The sequence below is a fragment of the Aethalodelphis obliquidens genome, unplaced genomic scaffold (assembly GCF_003676395.1).
Source record: "Aethalodelphis obliquidens isolate GAN/ISIS:26980383/991018 unplaced genomic scaffold, ASM367639v1 scaffold3, whole genome shotgun sequence".
NCBI classification, from domain to species: Eukaryota; Metazoa; Chordata; class Mammalia; order Artiodactyla; family Delphinidae; genus Aethalodelphis; species Aethalodelphis obliquidens.
In genome coordinates, this window is record NW_020837947.1 from 262,898 (window position 1) to 285,996 (window position 23,099).

The window sequence follows — 23,099 nt, forward strand, 5'->3', positions numbered from 1 at the left end:
CTCCTGGCCCCGCCGAGGCCAGTGTGAGGCTCTGCTCTCCCTCAGCCCCGTGGTGCCCCTTAGGAGGTGGGCTTGGAAGGCAGCCTAGGGGGAGGTCCTGCCTGGACAGGGCCGTCTGGAGACAGGGAGTCTGTCCGTCCCAGCTGTTCCCTCATTACCTGGACGTGGGCTCCGGCTGTTTTCACCTTCGGTCCAAACGCGGCATCTCCATCAATGAAGCGTGAAGGTTTGTCCCCTTCACTGGAATCTTGAAAAATCTCACTTCCTCTCACGTGACGTGGCTGTTCGTGCAGCAAACACTTGGCCGTCCAAGGCTGGAGCGTCCACTGCCTGGTCCTACCCTGCTGACAAGTGCGGCCGGGTAGGCACAGGAAGCCTGAGGACATGACCATGGGAGCCCCCCCCCCGTTGTCACGACGGATTACCTTAACTCCGAGTTTATCCCTGTCGTGGGCAAAAGCCTTGCACTTCCTTCATTTTTAAGCTCTGTAATTAGGTGCACATAGCTCCTTTGATCAGTGTAATAGCTGTTTACAGCCGGGGCAAGGCCCAGCCCTCCCTCACCTCCCAGGAGCCCCCAGGCTGCACCCGCTGCCTGGCTGGGGAGAGAAAAAACCATTTCATTAAGCCTCCTGTTTTGAACGGCAGTTCCCCTTGGGAGGCCCTGCGGGGACCCTCAGCCCTCTCAGAAACACCACTAGAAACCATCGGCCTGGGTTCTCGTCCCTCCTGAGTCCACAGGCCAGGCTGCTTCCACAGGCAGGTTCGTTCCAGGCGGCATCAGCACCAACAGCAAGGAGAGCCCTCAGCAGCCTCCAGAGCCTTTGTGACCAGGAAGAACCGGATTCTTGACAAGCAGGTTCCTTTGCAGTCAGGCCCACAACCTCTGGACAGCAAGGCCAGGTTCCCCATGCCCATGGCCACCTATGACCCAGGTGTCCCCTGCCCGTGGCCACCTATAGGTGCCTCTCTCACTGCACTGACGGGTCATGGAGCTCGGGACCCACCTGGAGACGATGTGAACTTGGCCGGATGGACCGGGCTATGGGCAGTGCCTTGGGCCCGACAGGACCGGGTCACCCTCGAGAACAGACGTGCTTTAGTGTAAGTTGGCAGCCTGTCCAAAGCCCTGGTTTTTGTGAGAAGTGTTCATCCTTGACCAGCGGTGCTGGCGTCTGGCAGGTCTGCCCAGGGCTGGCCGTCTTGTGCGGCAAAGCTCTGGGGCCTCGGCGCTAGGGCGGGGGCCTGTCCTGAGAGAATTTAGAAACAATTCAGCCAGCGAAAGCTTGGCTTGCTTTTATTACCCCCGTGAGCCAGTAGTTCTGAATTCAAAATTCGACATTCAGGATGAACGGCGACAGAAACCACGGAGCAGGGGCGCCCGACGCTCCAATACCACTGGCATGTGGCCCTGGGGGTTAAAACAGCGAGCCCAGGGTGTACTGCCAGTGTGCCCCTTTGGTGAAGAGAGACATTCACATAATCAAGAAGTGTTCATCTATGACTTTTCCTTTCTTAGCAATGTAATATCTGTTTTACTTTTTATCAGCTTTTAATTTTAGTTTTTTAAACTTTACTGGTGTGATTCTATATATGCAGTTTAATAATAGAAGATTTCTGTCCTTGTTTCTTTTCTGGCCACTGTTATTGTTTGTTTCATCTCATGATTGTTGCTGAGAGTAATTTTGTCCTGTGGAGCAGCAGGTTAAAACGACGCACATGGCGGGGTGAGTGTGCTGGTCCTGTCCCCGGAGGCCGCAGCTGCTCAGCGATGGGCAGGACGCCGGGAGGGGGTGGGAGCTCCTGCCAGGCCAAGTGGCCGTGTAGCGTCCCGCGACTCCCAGAGATTCAAACAGAATTTGGGTGGCATCTGGACCAAGGGGGCAGCTGCCAGCCTCCCATGCTCCTGCGACCTGTCTGTTCCCGAGACCGTGGACAGTAGCTTCCCTGCCCCCGGACCCAAGGACCCTGAGGTTTGCACTCTCGGCCTCGTCCAGACTAGTCAGGGGTTGGCATGATGCCCAGACAGCATCTGCTGTTTCGCACGCGAATCCGACCCCGCATCAACTCCTCACAGACCTGCCCAGGACTCGCTCCCTCTCTGGGCTTGCTTAGGTTAGGCTTGTCTCCCCTGTGACCCAGGCTCTGGAGGCAGAGACCCGTCACTGTCATGCGGGGTCCTGGTGGCAAAGCCCCTTTAAGCGGGGGGGGGGGGGGGGGGGGTGTTCACAGCTGGGCCGGCCCAGCAGCGTGGGCTGGGTTTGTGGGGAGGGGAGGCCCAGGCCTTCAAGATGGGGAGAGTGGGTGGGATTAATTAGCAAGGCTGCTGGGCCGGGCCTGTTTTCAGCAACTGTTCTTTCCTACGTGCAAAAGCAGTAGAGATGGACGCTTGAGCGTAAAGCAGTAGAGACGGACGCTTGAGCGTAAAGCAGTAGACACGGACGCTTGAGCGTAAAGCAGTAGACACGGACGCCTGGGCGTGAAGCGGAGAAAAGCAAGGCTCCTCCAGACAGAAGCATCTTGGCCAACATTTCTTGGTGCAGAGACTCCTGACGCAGGTCCCAGCCGGCCGGCACCCCTCCTCTCCAGGCCCATCAGGGCACCACGTGGGTCAGGCCTGGAGCCCCTGCCCATTCACAGCCCCCCACCCGGGTGTCGTCTCCCCCAGCGCAGCCTCGCTGCTTCCGTCTGAGCCGCCTTCTCTTCCTCGTTGGGGCTCGTTGCCGGGGTGTCTCGTTCAGCCCCACGGCCCTCAGAGCCGCCCAGTGTTATGAACACCAAGGTTGCCTCCCCAGCCCAGGATGCCCCCCCCAGCCCACGCAGCATCTGCACTTGGATGCCTGATGAGCTGCCCGCACTAAGATGGTCCAGGTCAAAGGAGTCCCGGCTCCCACGTCCCCAGTCTGCTTCCCCTACATCCTACGACCTCCCTCAAGCCTCAACCGGGGCTGCTTGAGCTGAGAGCTTGGGGGGACCCTCGGTGCTTCTCGTCTCCTGCACAAACGTCCAGCCCAGCAGCAAAAACCGGCCACGGGAGCGCGACCGGAATGCGATTTCTCCTCCACCTCGACCAGGATCGTCGTCTGGACCAGGCCAGCCGCGAGCGCCCCGGGTCACCGCAGAGGTCTCCTGCTGTCCCTCTGCTCCTGCGCCCCTCTCCCCACCCGCTCCATCCAGCTTTCACAGAGCAGCTGGAGGGCCTTCTCCAGCTCAGGCTGTCACCTGGAAACGCTGTGGCCCCCCGGGGCCAACCCGCAGCCTCTCCAGCCTCCTCTGGTTCCCTGTCCTTACACCTGGGCCCTGGCAGCGGCTGTTTCCCTGGACCCTGGGCTGGCCTCCCCCGTCATTCACTCCCCCCACGTCACCGGTCGGAGAGGCCCTGACACCCTAGCCCCACCTCCCTCCCCACGTTGTCGGCTGCCAGGAGCCTCGCTGCCTGACCAAAGTGCGCTTGTCGATGGGCTGTGTCTCCACACAAGAAAGCAGCCCTGGCGGGTGCCCAGCACTGGGGGGAGTGGCCATCACTCCCTGAGAGGGTGGGCGCGGTGCCCTCTGCCGGGACCGGCCTCTGTGCCTCCTGAGAGGGGGCCCTCGCGACCATCCCCGTGTCTCCTGGTCGCTGCCCTGTGGCTCTGAGACAAACTCGGAAGACAGCGCAGGGATCAGTGGAGGAGAGCTGCCTCCAGTGGGGCTGGGCGGCGCTGGGGCCGCTCACGGGCAGGCGTGGGGCCCACGCGCAGCGACCCGGCGCCTTCCGCGCTCTCCCGTGGGGCGGGGCCGAGAATTCGTGAAGATGCGCTGGACCACCTCCCAGCGGCTGCTCTCGGCCCAGGCTGGGGCTGATGGAGCCCAGCCCCTCGCGGGGGGGACTGCTGGCGTCAGACAGGAGCTGACCCCACTCCATATCCGTAAGCAGCTTGCGCATTTGTGTGCTGAGAAGGCGTGGTGCTGCCTAGGTTTGAGGGGCCGTGGGGTCCCTGGGGTGCCGTGAGGGGACCCCAGCCCCATCCCCTGGCTGCGGAAGGCACATCGTCCAGCAGCCTGTGGGCAAACACGGGGTCTGCTGTGGGCGGAGTTGTGTCCCCCTCAATTCATACACTGACGTCTTGATCCGGTCCTTCAGAATGGGACCTTATTTGGAAACAGTGTCCCCACCGGACTTGGGTGGACCCTCGCCCGGGACCGTGGTCCTTATCGGAAGGGGAAATTTGGACGCAGAGGAAGGTGACGTGGAGGCCCCCAGGGGGCAGCCGGCGCTCTGCAGGCGGGAGAGGGGCCCCGGGAGCCTTCGGGGCAGGCCCTGGACCGCCGTCCGAGGCCTTCAGAAGTGTGAGTCGGCCGCAGACTGCGGTCCTGTTGCGGAGGCCCAGAGAGATGCACAGGCAGCACTGGCTCCGCCTGGCTTCCGGATGGACAGACGGCTGCGTGGACAAGCGTGGTCCTCACGCTCACAAGGCTCTTCACGATTTAACCGCCACGTTCCAGAGGCTCATCGAGTGCTCAGGCTTGAGGGAGCTTCGTGGACGTTGCCAGGTGCTCCCGCACGGCAGGAGACTGGGCAGTGCCGGCTGGGCTCCGTCCGCACGCGGCTCCGGGTTGAGCTCGGGGAGAAGGTTGGCGCCTGGGTGGAGGCCCCCGCCCGCGGCAGCTCGGGGCTAGCGGGCCTCCGGCCTCTGCCGCGTCGGATCTCATCTGGGTGCGAATCAAGTGGGAACCGAGGAGCCAGACCTTCCCGTGGTGGTTATGGGGCAGCGTTTTCTCTTCCGGTTGGAATAGAAACTGAGACGTGCCAGGAAGAGGGAGGCGGAACTCGGGGTAGGTGGAGATTCCTTGCACTGAGGTCTCTGAGCTTCAGAAGAAGCGAGTTTTAACACTGGTTCTTCTTTCTTTCTCTCTTTTACACATGCATGTCTGAAACATTCACAGTTGACCTCCTGGGCTCACCGGGAGGGGCCGGCGTGACACCACGGGGAGGCTGGTCATCTGCTCCCGCCCCTCCAGCGCTGGGCAGCTCTCAGGCCTGCAGCCCGCCCCGCACCCGAGCCGCCCGGCCCCTGCCGGCCCTCCCCTCCCCTGGCCCGGGCTCCCCAGCTGCCATCTTTCCCGGGTTCCCTGGAAGCAATGGTGGTGATGGTGTGGATTGCATTACAGCTGCGACCCATCCAGCAACACCGAAAAGACCTCCTTAAAATATTCATGGTAACCATGACTCATCCGGCTGCCTGTGTGCAGAGGCAGCTGAGGAGTCGGGGGAGGGGGCAGCCTCTGAAGAGCCCGGCCGCACTGGCTGAACAGGGCACCGGACCCCAAACAAACACAGCCCTCCCGCCTCCCTACCGCCCCGCCCGCTCTCTCATCTGGGGGGTGAAGGAGGCCGGGCCACTCTCCGGGGGGACACTTCCAGGCAATGAATATTTCATAAGGGGACAGAGCTGGTCAGTGAAAGATTACGGAGCTTCACATCCTCAGGGAGAGAAGAAAGGACTGTTTGATTCCACAAGTCAGCTGGTGTGTTTCCGACGGAGGGAGGCCGAGGGAGGCTGGGGGTAAATTATTTAGCGAATTGAAAACTGGTCTTGGGGGATGCGATGCTGCAATGAGACTGTCCCTGGGAGGGGACACGGGAAGCAAGACAGCACTTCCAAGGCCTGGGACTTGGGGAAGCCATGACCTCCCTTCAGGCCCTTGTGCAGCTCCTAGCTCCCAGGACTCCCCACAAATACGGCTGAAAAAGAGAAGAGAGAAGAAGGGAAGTATTTCAGCAATCTTCCTGCCGTCTTGTTAAACTGAATCTGTGAAAGTACTTGTCAATTAGTCATCAGTCTCTGGCACAATATAATTGCTCAGTTACAATCATTTTGCTACTTTCAAACTTTTTTCCCTTGGGGAAAATAATAAAGTACTTCGTTAGTTTTTAGAGAAAAATTGGGAAATCTGGCAGTGAACGCTTAGGGCAAAACCAGTAAGGAAGAGAGTTAAGTCAATGCCTGCTGGGGAAGCGGCTGTAAGGCCAAGACCTTGCCCGGTGGTGGCTAGAAGACCCACTGATCCAACTGGATAGGATCTGCATGCGGCCGGGCCTTTATCCGCTGAAGCAACGTGGTCCATCCAGAGGGGACTCCGAGACCTCGCCTCCTTGCCTCCTCACTAAATTCCCCTCGGTCCATGTTTGCCAGGTGTCTGTAGAGGAGGGGAAGGAAAGCAGCAGACAGACGGGGAGTGGGCGGGAGCGCCCTTCCCCTGGAGGAGGCTGGGAAGCGCCTATCCCAGGGGCTGGGCCAACAGGTTTGAAGCCGTGCTTCCCGCGCCTCCGTCTCGCTCCCCATTATGACGGCCCAGGTGTTGTCACGTGGAGACCAAACCTGTCGATGCAGGTCCTTAGCAGACGAGAGACCCAGGCATGTGGGTTGGAAATCATGGGTCCTAAAGAACATGAACTCTACCATCTAAACAAAGGCAGCAGAGGCCACCGGAGCCCAGGGTGTGGGCCAGACACCCACTGAGAGGCACAGTGGGCTCGCCTGAGTGCTGAGCCCACAGGACAGCAGGGGTGTCTACACCTCCACGTCCCACCTGAGGGACAGAGTCCACACAACACTGTAGATGTACACCTCTTGGCCTCTCCTCCCCCACGTGATGGGGCCTCTGGGCCTCTCCTCCCCCATGTGATGGCTTCAGGAGCAGGTCCTGGGTTTTGTTCTTCTTTATCCTCTGCTGATCTCTGTCTTAAGTCTCAGAGTGGCTCCAAGTCAGCTCTGTGCATGTGGAGGGATGGGTGGATGGAGGTCTCCAATGGCAATTCTCACTGCTTCTGGCATCTGCGGAACTTGGTGCTTACAGCCTGGAGCTGATATGTGACTTCCAAACATCTCACCTGAATTGCAGGATGTCTGCTGCTGGGCACCTGCCACCCTAGTTCTATCAGTAAGTACTGTCGACTTAGCTGAGACTTGTAGCTGGTCTGGGAGACAAGTCCTGTGATACCAGGAGATGAGAGTTCTTGTGACGCTCCTCCAGTCAGGGCAGCTGGGCCTCAGGGTCTGACCCTTGACAAGGGGAAACTTGCCTGCTCTGGGTTCAGCCCACTTCCCCTTGCCCTGTTGTGCGGCCTGAGTGGGGCCCCTTCTCCACCTGCCTCAGTGTCTCCCCCGTGCCCAGAGCTGGCTGACAGCCCAGAGCGTTGCTCTTCGGGGCCTCACGGGCACCACCCACCTGTCGAGTCTGGTCTTACAGTTTGGTTTTCGTTCCCGCCTCTCGCCCTGTCTATGTTCCTTCCCTCGTGTGCTTCAGTGACGCGGGAAGAAGGCTGTGGGCATTTAGTTCTGCCCCAGGTAAGCTGAAGTCCCGTCTCTAGGAAAGCAGAGGTAACTGGCGTGTTTGGAGGCTACTCTTCTCCTGACTCATGAGCCACTGCCCCAGGGGCGACCTGGGCTCAGACATTCCATCTTCCCGGGCAGCTCACGGGACTAGAGCAAAGCACCACATCTCCCCTGAGAAACGAATACGGCTGACTCGGGGCAGGGGCGGGCACGGAGCGGGTCTCTCTGCTACATCCTTCTCAGGTGAGCACAGAGTCTGAAGTACTGGGATCCAGGTTAATACGACTTCCCTCAAACAAAGGTAGGTCCTTGCCAAGAAAACCATGAATAACACAGGCTATTTAGTGCTACACGTGTGTGATTCTATCATTAGGTGATGGGTCGCCTTTGTGATGAATAAACTCTTTGGGGCTCTAATTGGGGTGCTAAGTGATCCTGCCGCTCTAATCAGGGTGCTGAGTTGCCCCTGCTGCTCTAATCAGGGTGCTGAGAGGAGCCGTCCAGGCCGGTGGAGCCACAGGGAAGTGCCAGGGACAGAGTGGCTGTGGGTAGGCGCCACGGCTCCTCCAAGTGCAGCAGGAACAGTTTGGCGGGTCCCTCTCTCCTAGAGGAGGGCGGAGACCCAGGAGGGGAGGGGCCCAGCCCTTGACGCCAGCTCTCTTCCTGCAAAGTGGCCTCTGTGGCTGGCGGGGTCCAGCCCCTGGCGGGTCCCCTGCAGGGACGCTGTAGCAGCGGTAACACTGACAGCCGTGAGGGTTGCAAGTGTGCTGTGCTCTGGGCTTTGCCCAGCACTGGTGCATTCGGGTTCATCCTCAGGATGACGCTTTGCTTCCCAGGCAGCAAGGGCGGCAAACCACGGTGCAGAGGGGTCTGAGCTGCAGTCAGCGGGGGCGGGGCCCGTCTCCTGTCCATGTGCCCAAAGCCCCGTCTTCCTCATCTGCAAGGTGGGTCCACACATCAGAGCCCACCATTCGTGCGATGGAGCAGACACTGGATGGCTGTGCGCCCGCCCCTGCCCCCGAGAACTGGGTCACAGCCTCGCCACGGTTGTCAGGTGGGTCCTGAGAGGAGGGGGCCTCCCACACAGACGCTCAGCGGCACTTCCCTGAGGACTCCAGTGCCGAGGAGACGAGTTTTTGTGGTCGGTGTGGACCAGCCTTGGAGACAAGGTGCCCGCTCGACCGCGGTGCCAGCCGCTGTGCAGCCCAGGCCTGCGGGCTCAGCCCTCGGTGGCGGGAGCTCCCGGGGCCCTGCCGTCCGCCTCTGGGCCGCCTCAGAGGTGGTGGCTTCCTAGGGGCGGGGGGCTTGGGGGGGCATCACGCTGCCATCTCGCCTCAGGCCGTGTGTGCCAGGCGCTTTCCGCAGGAGCTCAGCACACACGGCCTCTGCGTTCAGGTTCCCAGTGAGGAAGGAAGAGGCCGGGGTGCAGCCGGGTGCCTTCGGGTAGATTTGGGCCGTGCTCGGGGGAGGCGAGGAGGCCGCCAGCTGCCTGGGGACCGCCGTGCAGACACCCGGAGCCCCCCAGCGGGGCTGCCTGCGAGTGAGGCCTGCCCCAGGGGCTGGCATGTTGCTCCGGGGGGCAGGCACGTCCAGGGGGTCCCAGGCTCTCCCCGGTGGTAAATGCCATCCTCAGCCGTCCGTCTGGGGAAGTGAGGGCACAGAGCTTCCTGTTCGTCCTCCACAGCAGCTGGCGTGAGCTCAGGCCTCTCCTTCCTTCTACGGAACCAAGTCTGGAGTTTACAGCAAGTGGGTTAGCAGCAGAGGGTAGTGCAAACACGGGACTGGCTGGAGTGCCCAAGCGTCTTCTGGCCCCTCCCCGTGGGCCAGGCCCTGCTCTGGAGCCCAGCCAGCAAGCCCGCAGGGTGAGGGTGGGCACACGTGCGTGCATACACATGTGTGAGCACACACGTGTGTCTGGGCATGTGCATCTCGGTGTGCACGCGTGTGCGTGCCCCTGTGAGCGTGTGTGTCTGCGATGTCCTGGTCAAGAGAGGCTCCGTGTGACGCCCAGGCTGAGGGTCTGGGCTGGGTGGCTGACCCCAGGCCTGCGGAAGGTCCTGCCCAGTCATGAACATGGACAGACAGCGAGAAGGGAGGTGGGAGCCCGAGTCCCACGTGACCTGCCTGGTCCCCCACACCCGGGCTTCCAGAAGCTCTTCACAGCCCCGTGAAGGCCGCCCGTGGAGCCGGAGCAGGAAGACAGCCGCGATTCCCGGCCCACGAGGGGCTGCGCCCCTGGTCCCCGCCGCAGGACGGTGCTTCCGGTAACACACAGCGGGGTGTCTGGGAGGCACAGGGCGTCCCATGTGACCCCTCCCACCATCCTGTGAGCAGCGGAACCCAGAGGCTGGCCCAGTCAGGGTCAAGTTATCTTGACCCCTTTGGGTCGCTGGTGCCAGGAGAGGGCCCCGGGGTCTCCCCTGGTGACTCTGACCCCACGGGTCAGAAGGGCACGGCACTGCCCTCAAGGCTGACCTCACTCCAAATCACTCCATGCAGTCGGCACAAGGAGATGAAACTCTGGAAGTGACCGCTGGAAACCCACTCGTCGCGTTTCTCGTTCACAAACCCTCCTTTACAATTCCTCCCTCAGATTCTGAACTTCTCCTTGGAGTGGGACTGAACTAGTGAGCCATTGCTGCTCTAACAGATTAGCACAAATTCATCCACTTACCGTCCTCTGGGGTAGAATTCTAACGTGGTCTCACTGGGCTAAACTCAAGGAGTCAGAGGGCTGGTTCCCCCTGGAGGCTCTGAGGAGAGTCTATTTCCTCCTGGGCCTCGCATCCAGCTTCTGGGGGCACCGTGTTCCTGGGCTCCTGGCCCCTTCCTCCGTCTTCGGAGCCAGCAGCATCAGGGGTCTCCAGTTTTCTTCGTCTCAGGTCAGCTGATTAGCAACGTAAATCCCCCCTTTCCAGGGAACATGGCACACAGGTCCCAGAGCTTGGGATGTGGCCGCCTGGGAAAGCCGTGTGGAGGTGTGGAGCCTCGGGGGTCATCTCCCAACAGGAGGGAGAAGCTTCCGAGCGAGACCCGACGTGTGTGCAGGCCCCTTGCTCCATGTGCCCGGCGGAGCAGGGCTCCCACGAGGAGACAGGAGCACCTCTTGGGGGGCCACCACTGGGCTGCTGGTGGTTTGGCCCTTATTTGTGGAAACGGGGCGCCTGTCGTGCGTGTGTGTGGATCCCTCCAGAAGGGACAGAGGGACCAGTGGGGCTCCCGTCGTGTTCCAGTCCTGTCTCGGGAGTGGCAGTCCCGGCCAACAAGACTGCTTCACATCTCTGCCTGAGTTGGGGCTCCGAGCCCCAGGTCCCGCAGGTGGCACGGGTCTTCTCATTCTTCTCCAGGCCAGCCCCTCATCGCTCCTTCCTCACCCACCTACGGCAGCTTTGAGCCGAGGAATGCTGTTACAAAAATGAAAATATGTATAGGGAGAGGACATCTAATGCCGCCCTTCTGGCGGAGCAGACTCAGGCTTAAGACAGCTGGTGCCGCAGCATTTGTGGGCTCGCGTTCCGAAGTCAGGATGCCTTGCAAGTGGATATGCAGGCAGCGGACTCAATTAGGGGTCCTAAAAAAGCAGCATTAAGACATCTTTGTGCTGACCCGATCTTCCTGTTGCCTGGAGAAGCACATTCTATGACCACGCCAGAAATACGAATACATGTATATGTATGTATAGAGATGCACAGGTACCAAATTATATGTGCGATACTCACGGAACACAGTTATAATTGTTAGGTTCATAAAAAATAGACAGAGGTCAGGCCAAAATATGATTTAGTGCAGAATGAAATGACTGAAGAGAAGTTTGTGACCCGAGGGTCAAGCCTCACAGGTATTTGGGGAGACGCTACAGCCTCGGCATGGGGAGCATGGGCTCAGGGTCAAGGGGAACTGGAGCTCGAATCTGGCTGGACCATTGACCCCTGAGCGGCCTCACACGAGTCCCTGCACTCCTGGGCCTCAGGGTTTGCATCCGTGATTAGGGCTAATAGTAGTGCTTTCAGGCTTGCACTGAGGCTTCTGTGTTTAAAGGACTCAGTATGGTGCCGGTACACGAATGCGCCCAAGTCTAACATCACCCCACCCGCAGCGGCTGTCATTTCTCGGGCGCACACGATGTGCCAGGCTGTGCGGACGCGCGGTCTGCTCGGCCAGGGACGCTCAGCCCGGCTGCAGCCTGGAACCCTGAGGAACGTTCAAAAGCCCGGTGCCCAGGCCTGCACCCCAGCCCTGGAGCCTGTGTGATGAGGCCAGATGGGGGGCTGCTCGATTAGACAAACGAGAGGACAGAGACCAGGTGACCACATGCTGCCTTCCACACGTGAGGCCGGGCTTCCGGGTCCTGCTGGCCCGGTGACCAGCCTGTCCTGGTTTTTCTGTGGTTTTGCTTCTCTGGCAGGAGCAGGGGCCGCTGGCTCAGAGGACCCTTGGTCACCTTCCCCAGGACGGGTTTCCAGGGTCCCTCCGGAGCTGCTGCCCATTGGGGTCCTTACTCTGGGCACCTGCCAGGGTATCTGTGGGTCCGTGTCTCAGATCCCAGTTGAGCAGAGCCTTGAGCTCCCTCAGAAGCCCTCAGTGTAATGTCTTTAACTGATGTGCTGCTGGTACCGACCTGGCACCCCCGTCATCAGCCCCGGGGGCCCGGCCACGAGTCCTCCGACGGGACAGGTGGTGGGGCGGGGCGCTGAGGAAGGGGAGCGGATGGTGCCCTCAGCCCACCTGGGCTGGTGGCGACTCAGCCCCGTGTGGCCGGTCTCCACTGAAGACAAGGAGACGAAGGTTTTCGCCCGCCGGCTACACGACAGCTTGGGAGCCTCAGGTGACAGGTGCCTGGACATAAAAGATGTTTCTGCAGAGTGTGTATTACACACACACGAGGCACTATTCCAGGCACAGCGCCCTCATTTGGAAACCGCTTCTCCCGGGAGACTTCCCGTGTGCTCGGGAATCTTGCCGAGCTCAGCGCCTTCGCATCACTGCGGCGCGGCCGTGTCCTCAGCGAGGACAGCGTCCTCCCCACGCCGCCCGCTCGGGCTGAGCTCGCACGTGCTGGGCCTGTGGACCCTCTTCTCCCACCGCAACCCCTGCTCCGGCAAAGCCTGCATTGACACTGACCAGAGCGCAGTGTGACTGAGTGACCCTGGGCACACCAGGCTCTGAAATCTGTCAGTTTGGGGAATTAGTCTGTGGAAGAACGAGCCGGAGGCAGGGGTCAGGCGGTAGGAGGCCGGCTCCCCACGGGGGGCTAATGAGACCCACGCTGGCGACTCCCGGCCCTTCCTGGCCAGGCCGACGGCCGCCTGCTCCTCTCGAGACTGTCCTCTTGCTGCGAGGGGACGGGAGGCGTCCCTGCCTGATGGGAATGCTCCCCGCTCTAACCAGCAGATCTCACCTCCACCTGAGCCGGGATGCTGGGAGGGCGACCAGCAGGATGGTCCCCGGCTTAGGTTCTTTCTGGAAAATCCCTGTCCAAACACAAAAACCGCTCCTGGAGGAGGGCGGGAATGCGAGCCCGGGAGAGTGGGTCTGAGTCCACACAGCCTACCCCTGGGGGCCCCCCTGAAGAGCACACCCTCACTTGTCCCTCAGCACAGGGTCCAGCTGGAACCTCGGCCTGGGGGCCTGGGGGCAGAACCTGGAGAGGATCTGGCTGTGGCTCAAATAGTTGTTCTGGGCCTGGAAGGACAGGTGGCAGCTGGGGGATGGCATAGCGGTCCTCACTTAAGACCAGAGGACTTCTGCTTCCTGAAGACACTTCTTCTTTGGACGTTGACGGATACTCAACTCAGCACCTGACGTGGAACGTGCTGTAGACAGGAGAACTTTTTAAAAAGGCTGCTAGGTTTGGTCTGCCAGTTGGCGGGACCCAGAGGGGTGTGTGGGCGGTGAGGGTGGCAACTTGCTCCAAGCACGCCCTCCCGGTGGAAGCATCCCGAGGTGCACCCCTCAGGACCGCCGTCAGCATCTGGGAGTTACCGACAAGATGCTACGTCCACGTGGGAGTCACACGTGGATGGCTTTATTATTTCAAGCTTTTAATTATATACAATAATGTACGATGTGTACATTGCACAATACATTATTATACAAATTTTTAAGTTGAAAATGTCTTCAGCTTAAAAAAAAACAAACGCAAATAAAGTAAATGTCCAGAATGTGTAATTCTCTTCAAGGGCTCTGGAACGCTGGGGCTTCTGGTTTATTTTTCAGTCTTAGGGAAACGGCGGCGTCTTGGGACTCAACTTTGACTGCCGATCACCACGCAGTGGATGTACCTTGCGCTTCTCAGCCTGAGTTGTGACCCAGTTGGGTGCCGCTCTTCCTGGGTGCCCACTGAGCAACGCCAGGGCAGGCCTGGCCTCGTCCCAGGCTGGCCTTCCTGTGGCAGGACCTCCAGCTGGCCTGCGGGGCCTGTGGCCGTCTCGAGCTGCTTGTATGCAGCTGGAAGCAGTGTGCTTGGTCCCAAAGCTGTCTAGGACCGCTTTACTGCACTGATGAGATTTACTTACTGGGAAGCAAAATGATGGAGGCTGAGTGAAAAGAGAGGGAATTGATGTTTTATGAAAATTGGGCCTATTGCTTTCGAAAGACTTGTAAAGTTGAGTAGCACAAATATTGCTTCCAACGTGGCCCTGAGGGAGACCAGCCACCGTTAAAAGATCGAGGAGAAAATTGTAGAAACAGAGATGCTTTTGCACCCCGTAGCTTTATATTTGTCTTACAATCATTGCTTCACTTTAAAGAAGCACAAAGTTCGTGGAAATTCATGGGTGAAGCAAGAAAGATGCCGGAAGCACAGGCCATGGATGCACCCCTGCAGAAAGGACCTCGTCAGCCTCCAGACGTGGAGTCTCAGGACTGTGTGTGACAGTCATGCACTGACCCCACCTCCCGTTTGACGCTATGCCTGCCTCCCAGGCTGCACAAAATAAAGGGCCTCGTGTGGCTGGATTGACTGAGTGGATTCCCGTTTCCCCCCTACTTTCTCATGTCCAGATGGGGGTGAAGTGAAACCCCGGCTTTCAAGGGCTGCCTGGGCAATAGCATCTTAGCCTGAGGGCCACAGTTTAGGGGGGGAAACTGATCCTCCTGCTCCCAGGACCCAGCTGGAGTCACCACTCCATCTCACCAGACAGCAAGAAAGTACCGGATCACATGTCCCCCAGCAGCCCCGCGACCAGGAGGCACCTGAATTCCTCACTCCCCGCTCCCTGATGGAACCGTCACCGGGCATCCCGAACAGGGTGGCTGCTTTGGCAGGCTGGGAGCAGCGAGTCCTGCGTCAGCAGCATCTGACAGCGGCCGGCTGGCAGGACGCTCACATCAAGACAGCAAAACTGATGGCGGGTGTGCACCTGCTTCAGGGGAGGCTGGCGGCAATTACGGCGGCGGGGCCCACAGCAGTCCCTGGCTCCGAGTCTGCGGGCAGCGGGCGGTGATGGATGTCGGCCGTGCTCCTTCCATTCCAAGCAAACGGGTGTCTGGAGAACACATGGCTCGGGCCCGATAATCAATCATCCGTTTAATCAATTAGGAGCTTGCACCAAGGGAGCAGGGTTGGCGAGGCGGGGGAGTGGACGGTGGGGGCAGTGCCGTGGGCCTGGACACTGGGCTTCCCAATTAAAGAGCAGGTGACGAAGCAGGCAGTACAGCCGGCCCGTCACCGCGGAGGCCTTTGCGGCCGTGAGGAGAGGAGGTCCAGAGCGTGGGCCCTGCTGGCGTGACGCACTGGGCTAGAGCAGGGTTAGCGGGAGGACAGGCTTCTGGGAGACTCGTGTTCTAGATACACGCCCCATCCCCCTCCAGTAGGATTTCCGGAGGCTATTCCCAAACAGTCATTCTGTTACGGGGTTTTCTGGGCATCCACTCAGGTAAAGCTCTACAAAACAGTTTCGGGGAATCACTCACGTCCTCACTGCTTTTGTTGCGAAGACGTGGAGCATGAGTTTAATTTTGAAAACAATGCTTTGCCTTTGTAATCAAGATGGCCCTGCAGCGTCCCCGCCCTTCCAGCGTCCACCTGCCCTGCAGCGTCCGCCTGCCCTTCCGGCGTGCGCCTGCCCTTCCAGCGTCCGCCTGCCCTTCCAGAGTCTGTCTGCCCTTTCAGCGTCTGTCTGTCTGTCTGTGCTGTGCTGGAAGCTGCATCCCTCTTGCCAGACCACCGGTAGCCAGGCAACCTTGAGTGAATGCCTTGCCCTTGCCCAGCAAAGCCCCATGTGTAACCTCCGCGTTCTTAGAGGTTAATGTGCGTTGCAAATGCCAGATACAGATACAAATGCAGACTACCGTCACTGACAATTAGTCCATTTCACATGTGAAAAAATGTAAACACACTTTTCACAGACTCTGATCTGTATGTCTCAAAACTTCAGTCAGTGTGAAGCCTTTTATTTTTTAAGCCGTTTCCCCTCCTCTCTGAGGGGCCCGATGCTGCTCCTCCTGGGGTTCGCTTTGCCCAGTTTCTGGAGGCTCCAGGGGAGGATTCGTATCCATCGAAGGGCCGTTTCCAGCTTCTCGAGGCGCCCGCTTTCCTCAGCTCGTGGGCCTTCCTGCGCCTCCGAAGCCAGCACTGCAGGACTGAGTCCTTCCCCCTCACATTGCTGACCTCCTCTGCTGCTGCCTCTTCCACTTTTAAGGACCCTGTGATCACACTGGGCCACCGGAGAGCCCAGGACTCTGTCCACCTCAGGGTCACTGGACCAGCACCCTGAATTCCACATTCCCGGGTTCCAGGGGTCAGGACACGGATGTCTGGGGACATTCATCTGTGGCCCGGGAGGACGGCTCGAGGGACAGCCTTCAGCAGGTCGGGGCCCTGAAGCTTCTGCCCGGTGGCTGTAATCAGCTCCTTTCACTCGCTCAGAGGGGCCGCATGCGTGTCCTGCTTTCCCGCCTGTGCAAGGACATGGACGTCTGGTAAGATGGCTTTGGGGACGGCCAGGTGAGCCTGCACGGGGTGTCCAGGTCTGTGGTCACCCAGCAATGCCACTGGGTAGATCTTGGGTCTGGTCTGGGCCTCGATGCAAAGGTTCCTTCAGCGTGGCTCCCAAGCAGCTGAACGAGCAGCGAAGCCTACGAGAGGCAGAGGCAAGTCACCTGTCATCCCGTGGAGAGCGTGGGACTAACGGAGCATCTGACTCAGTACAGACGGTCTTTGTAGGCAGAGAGGCCTCTGGAAGCTGGAAAAAGCCCAGATTCCCCCGTACAGCCTCCACAAGGAGCCAGCCCTGTGGCCACCTTGATTCCCAGCCCAGGGGAGACCCCTTCTGATGTCTGACCTACAGACCTGTGATGTGGTGAGCGGTGCTGTGCTGAGCCGCTAAGTGTGATAACTTGTTACAGTGGCAACAGGAAGCGGGACACGGACAGATTCTGACCTGGCAGCTGTGGAAGGAGGCGGGGACTCGCGTCTGTGCTTTCACGCGTCTCCCGGGGGCTCTGGTGCACAGCACCTCTGAGAGCAGCTGCTGCGTAAATCAGAAGTTGGGTCAAGTCTGAAGTGGCAATGGGAGGCCTGCGGGCCTCAAGATGGCAGGGCCCAGCTGGCCCAGGTGGGCCCTGGCAGACCGGGAAGGATGGAAACAGGGACAGTTAGGAGGCTTGCGCTGGCTTAGGAGAGAGATGATGAGGGCCTAAGTCAAATTACTGACCTGCTTGATCCTTTCCACGTGTGAACTGATTTGACTTCAATCTGAATGACCAGCCGGCTCCGTCGGGATGACCAGGCCCGTCCTGGGAGCCACGGTGGCCGGAATCAGGGCCTCCTCTCCGTCCACGTGGCACCTTCTCCCAGCTTTTCTCTTCTCTTCCCACCCGCATCCCTCCTCTCTTGACATGGATGAGGGCTGCCTCTCCTCTGTCCTAAGTGTGAAGCTCTTGTTGGGGACCCTTGAAGTCCAGAGAGGCCCCTTCCCCAGCACAGGCCCAGCGCAGGTCCTGTCGGCGTCGCTCAGCCCTTTTCTGACCGCACAGGAGAGGGCAGGCCCCTGCTGACAGGCTCCAGGCAGCCGTGAAAAGCTGTGCGGGGGCCCCGCACCTCTTCCCCGAGGACACGCGCCCGGGGGCCCAGCGGGGCTGGGCTGTGAGAGGGCAGTGGGGCAGCGGCGGCTCCGAGCAGAGGGTACCCTTGGAAAATTCTTCCCACACCACTGCTTGCTCTTGGGAGCAGCTAAGGGGACAAGACCCCACGAGGTGGGTGATGCGCCTACACCCAACCCAGCGGTGTGTGTCCAGCATCACCTGCGCAAACACCCCACTAGGCCGGCCTCCTTCAGGGCTCACGTGGCTCAGGACCTCGGAGGCGTCCCCTCTGTTCCCTCCTGCGACACCTGCCCTCGTGGTGCTCAGCCTCCCCCTGGTTCATGACAGCAACCCGTTGACCCGGATGGACGGCTGGGCCTCCTGTAGGGACACTGCTGGGAAGATTCTTCTTCTGAAATGAATACCCAATTCTTAGAAGGTGGTACCCAATTAGCCCTCACTTTATCTTGGCTATAAGTTGATTTCTTATTCTTCGGGTTTAAGATTCTATCCCAAGCCTATAATTACTTCCCTGAAATAGGCTTTTATACCCTAAATGGCCAGACATCGTGTCCCTGGTCCTCTGTCTTGATTAGAAATGGGTCCCATATTGTAGTAAGTTTGTCAGCCAGCCCCTCACCCACTGAATTACCCGTCTGAATGCAGCAGTTGTGGTCATAAGCCCTTCGATTCCCGAAATAGCCGCCCACCTCGCCACGGAGTTCCGCCTCAGCAGGACCCGTATAAAGTTGCAGAGCTGTCCCCTCTGTCTCCTCTCTTCTGATCACGTGACAGCTTGTCTCTGTGGACGCAGAAGCATAGCCGCGGGGCCTGGTGTGGGAGAGTCAGAAGGACGAGCGATGCTGGTCACAGGAGACAAGCAGACAGGAAAGAAGTCCTGTGTCCGCAGCACCCCAGGGTCCTCAGGCCTCCTCACGCCCAGGTTTAGAAGGAGCGTGAGGTCAGCCAGGGCCCCGCAGGTGAAGCTGGCTTCTCTGGAAGTCCCAGCAGGACAGGGAGACGGGGCTTAGCGAGAACCTGGCCTGGTCCTCCGACGCGGGGTCGCAGCTCCGGGTCCTCTGGGGGCATCTCTCTGGTCAGTTCTCCCTGTTCTGTGAGGGTGAGTGAGGTCACTTCCACGGCTTCCCTGTACTGGGCTCCAGAACATGGCTTTGGAGGAACAGGTAAAGATGTCTGTGACTGAGAACTTACGAAAAGGGCTGTGACTCGTCCAGTTTCCTTAACTTACAAGATTGGACATGGACCAAAAGAGGCTCGGTGCCTCCCCCTCCACCCGAGCCATGTGTTCGCCTGTGGGACCTTCACGGTTTCCACGCTCACAGGGGCTCGAGCTGGGCTCTAGGTCGGCCTGGCGCTGGTTGGCTCTGAGGCCTGGGCCGTGCGGACCACAGTGGCAGCTCCTTGTTAGAGGCACGAGCGGGTCTTCAGGAGCCCTGGGGGCGGATTAGAAGAGTCCGCTTCTCCCTCCCCCAGTGGAGGGACAGCACGGCCAAGAAGGTCCTGCTTCACTAGCGGAGGGATGCTCCTGGCTCGGTGGTCCCAAAAGGATCTGCCCAGCAGCGAGGAGGGGAGACCAGGCTCTCACCCTCTCCCACGCGGCCCCCACCAGGGCTGCTTTGCATGCTCAGGGTGGGCTGCGGTCCGGAATGTACACAGGGCGCCAGGCACCAGCCCTGAGGAAGCCTGGGCAGGATCACCTCCCTCCTTAGAGGTCTGGCTTGCACGCCATGCCCTGCCCAGGAAGTGTGGGCATCTCCAACCTGTGTGCACACGGCAGAAAACTGCAGGAGCCTGGGGCTGTGAGGACATAGGAGGTCAGAGGAGGGGCCCTGGGGACAACACAAGGGGGATGGAGGGGATGGAGAAAGTCCGACTGCACAGGACGGACAAGGGTGATGGGAACAAGGCAAGACCAGCTGGGGCCCCTCGTGTCCCTGGTGGCCAACACCCCACAGGGGTACCGACGCCAGCACACGGGCTTGTGGGGTGAAAAGGGAGATTAGTGGGGCTTCAAAGGGGCGGGGTGGGAGTTGATAACAGCACCCCCTTTGATACGGGCAAGCAGGGTGCAGAGGGAGGCAAGCAGTGGGCACCCACAGAGCCTCTGAACGTGGACCGGCCTCTCCACCTGCTGCTCTTGACTTAGGAAGAGGTGTCGCTCTCTCGAGCAGCGCACCTGGCACACCTGTGCATCACTCCTCGGCAGAGCTCCCCAACCTTCTTCTTTCTGGGCTTTGGTTGTGGATTCGCAAGTAAACTGGGGACCCCCACCACTGGAGGACACGGGGACAGGAAAGGGGGGAGCAGCAAAGACCAAGGCGGTCACAGGGGCTGTGGGCAGGCTAGTTTCTCAGAGATGCACTCCTGCACGAGGGCTGTCCCAGGGGATTCAAGGTTACAGTGGAAACCACATCAAAGGCCTCACTTTCAGGGAACGGCAGTCATTTCTGGAACCCGAGCCTCTTATGAAAATCTCACGGCCAGCTTCGCTCTCCCCTCTAGCCCCCAGTGACACAAATAAGATGGACAGAAGGAATCTCTAGGATGGGGTCAACTTGGGGCCTCCCCAGGTACAGAGGTAGCTCTCCCTGAAGTCCTCCAGCGGTGGGCTGGCAGCCCAGGCTTCCCAGCGCCCTGCCGGGCAGAGCTGCTGATTCATCCTGGATAATTAGGACGTCGAATGTGTCAGGAATTCGTGCCACAGGGCTGAAGCTCTTTCCTTTCTTAATGGTGAAGCAGTCCACAGAGAGAACACGCCAGGATGGAGTCACAAGTGGAGTCAGTGCCCAGCTCCCGCCAGGCCAGCCAGAGCGCAGCGCTCTGAGGCCGGGCAGAGCGGGGCCAGGAGGGAGGGGACGGTGAGCTGGGCGCTCACCCAGGCACAGCGGGAGGGGCCGGGGGCAGGCTGGGGGCAGCTCGGCGGAGTTTGGTCCTGCAGAAGTGGCCTCCCTGAGGGCGGGGCTTGGTGCGCTGCAGGTGTGGTTCAGGAAACGCCATGGAAACTGGCTCCACCCTTGCCAGCATCCACCTTGAGCCCCACGCCAGCTTCTGACCCCTGAACCGGGGACCTGGCTGAGGCTCCCTGGGCACCACTGGGGGGATCGACTGCATCATCCTGAGGGACAGGGGAACGCGCTGGGCTGCACCCAGGAAGGAGGAGCAGCCGGGGGCACCGGCAGGGTGGATCGGCTCTTCTCACGTCCAGACGGCCTGCCGGCCTGGGAGGGAAGAAGGTGCTTTGTAAAGAGGGGACACCCGTGGCCCGAAGACATAAACTGGTGCTTCCAGGGAACACGTGGCTGCCTCTGCTTCACGAGGGCGGCAGGCCCAGCACCCTTTCCTCACTAATACCCCTGCCGGGCCTCTCTCAGCGGAGCTGCCTGAGGCTTGGCCCAGAGGAACAGGCCAAGGACAGAACCTAAGGCCCATCGTAGCAAACAGCAGACACGGAGTGGACAACACTGGCTCCAATGACCGGGGGTGACAGGGACTGATCCCCATGGAGCATTTTCTGAAGCTGGGGGGGCTTCTTCTGCACCTGGCCTCCCCAGTGCATGGGACCAACTGAGGCCGGCCTAGCCGTATAAAGTAAGTTCTCATCTAAATAATTCACATAAGTGAAGAAAGTCCCCATTTCTCACCTCGAAAATGAAGACCACCCAAATCTACCTGACGCGCAGGGCAAAGCCAACTTCTGTTCCAGCTCAGCTGAAGGGCGAGGCTGGCAGGGCGAGGCTGGGACACTCGTGCTGGGCTTCGCTGGCCCTTCCGGCCAGGGCTTGAGGCTGCCCAAGGCTGCCCCAGGATCTCAGGGTCGGGAGGGGAGGCAGAACCCCTTGTCCTTCTGGCCCAGCTGGCCCAGCAACAAAAAGCCACAGAAACAAAAACAGACAAAACCCCAAAGTGCTCCTCTTCCAAATGCCTCTCTGTGCTCCTTCCGCAGGATTTCTAAGTACCCACTTGTTGTCTGTGCCGCCGGGCTTGCTGCCTGTCTCTGGGCCCAGCCCTCAGGGATGCACACAGCCTCCCAGCTCCCCAAACTCAATCACCAAACAGCCGGTGTCATTTTCTCCAGGCTCCCCATGAATCCTCCACACTTAAACCTTTCAGGAGGCAATTAGGCAATCCATTCCCCAGGGCAAGGCTGGGTTATACAACATCTATTTCCCGCTACCCAGAGCCCTGCTCTTGCACTAGCAGGGAAGCGGCATTTCCTCAGGGGAATTTACTACTCATAATTTTTTTAGAAAAATATACAAATGTTTATTTTCTTTAAAAAAAATCCACTAAGGCAAAGGAAACAAAAGCAAAAATATACAGATGGGACCTGATTAGACCTGAAAGCTTTTGCATAGCAAAGAAAACCACCCACAAAATGAAAAGACAACCTCCTGAATGGGAGAAAATATTTTCAAATGATACAACCAAATAGGAGTTAATATGCAGCTTATATAAACAGCTTATACAACTCAACATCAAAACCCAACAGCCCAATTAAAAACAGGCAGAGGGCTGAATAGACACTTTCCAAAGAAGACACACAGGTGGCCAGCAGGCACTAATCATCAGGGAAGTGCAAATCAAAACCACAATGATGTATCACCTCGCACCTGTCAGGATGGGTATCATCAAAGCACCACAGAAAACAAATGTTGGAGACGATGTAGAGAAAAGGGGACCCGCATAAACTGTTGGTGGGAAGGAAAATTGGTGCAGCCATTATGCAAAACAGTATGGAAGTTTCTCAGAAAAGTAAAAATAGAACTACCACATGACCCAGCAATTCCACTCCTGGGTCTATATCTGAAAAAAATGAAAACTCTATTTTGAAAAGATACATGCACCTTAATGTTCATAGCAGCATTATTTATAATTGCCAAGATATGGAAGCAACCTACATGTCCATCAACAGAGGAATGGATAAAGAAGATGTGATACACACACACACACACACACACACCCCCACACACACACAGAGTACGACTCAGCCGTAAAAAAGAATGAAATTTTGCCATTTGCAGCAACATGGAAGAACGTGGAGGGTATTATGCTAAGTGAAATAAGTCAGATAGAGAAAGACAAATACCATATGATATCACCTGTATGTGGAATAAAAAACCCACAACAAACTAGTGAATAAAACAAAACCAAAAGTAGATTCATGGATATAGAGAACAAATTAGTAGTTACCAGTGGGTAGAAGGGGCAAGATAGGGGTAGAGGATTAAGAGGTACAAATTATTATGTATAAGATAAATAAGCTACCAGGATATACTGTACAGCGCAGGAAATATAGCCAATATTCTATAATAGCTACAAATGGAGTATGACCTTTAAAATTGTGAATCACCATGTTGTACACCTGAAACATATAATATTGTAAATCAAATCTACATTAATAAAGAAAATCCAGGCTTTTCTAGTTCCACAATTCCGGCCCTATCAGACATGGACAAACTGGCAAATGGCAGATGTGAAGGACATTTTGATAAGCTATCCGCTTCTGGCTCTGGGGTTGTGCCTGCCGAGGTGGCACTGGTGCCGCCCGGGGACTGCTGTCTGCCCGTCTTACCCCCTTTTACCTGCTCACAGCAAACGTGGCAACAGAGCCCGGCGATCAGCGCGCCAGCAAAGGGCGTCTGCCTCTGTGAGGGGCACCCGTGTCCGGTGGTCCCTCATCTCCACCCCAGTCACCGCTGCTCCATCTTCACGTGGCCCAACGGCGAACCCCGG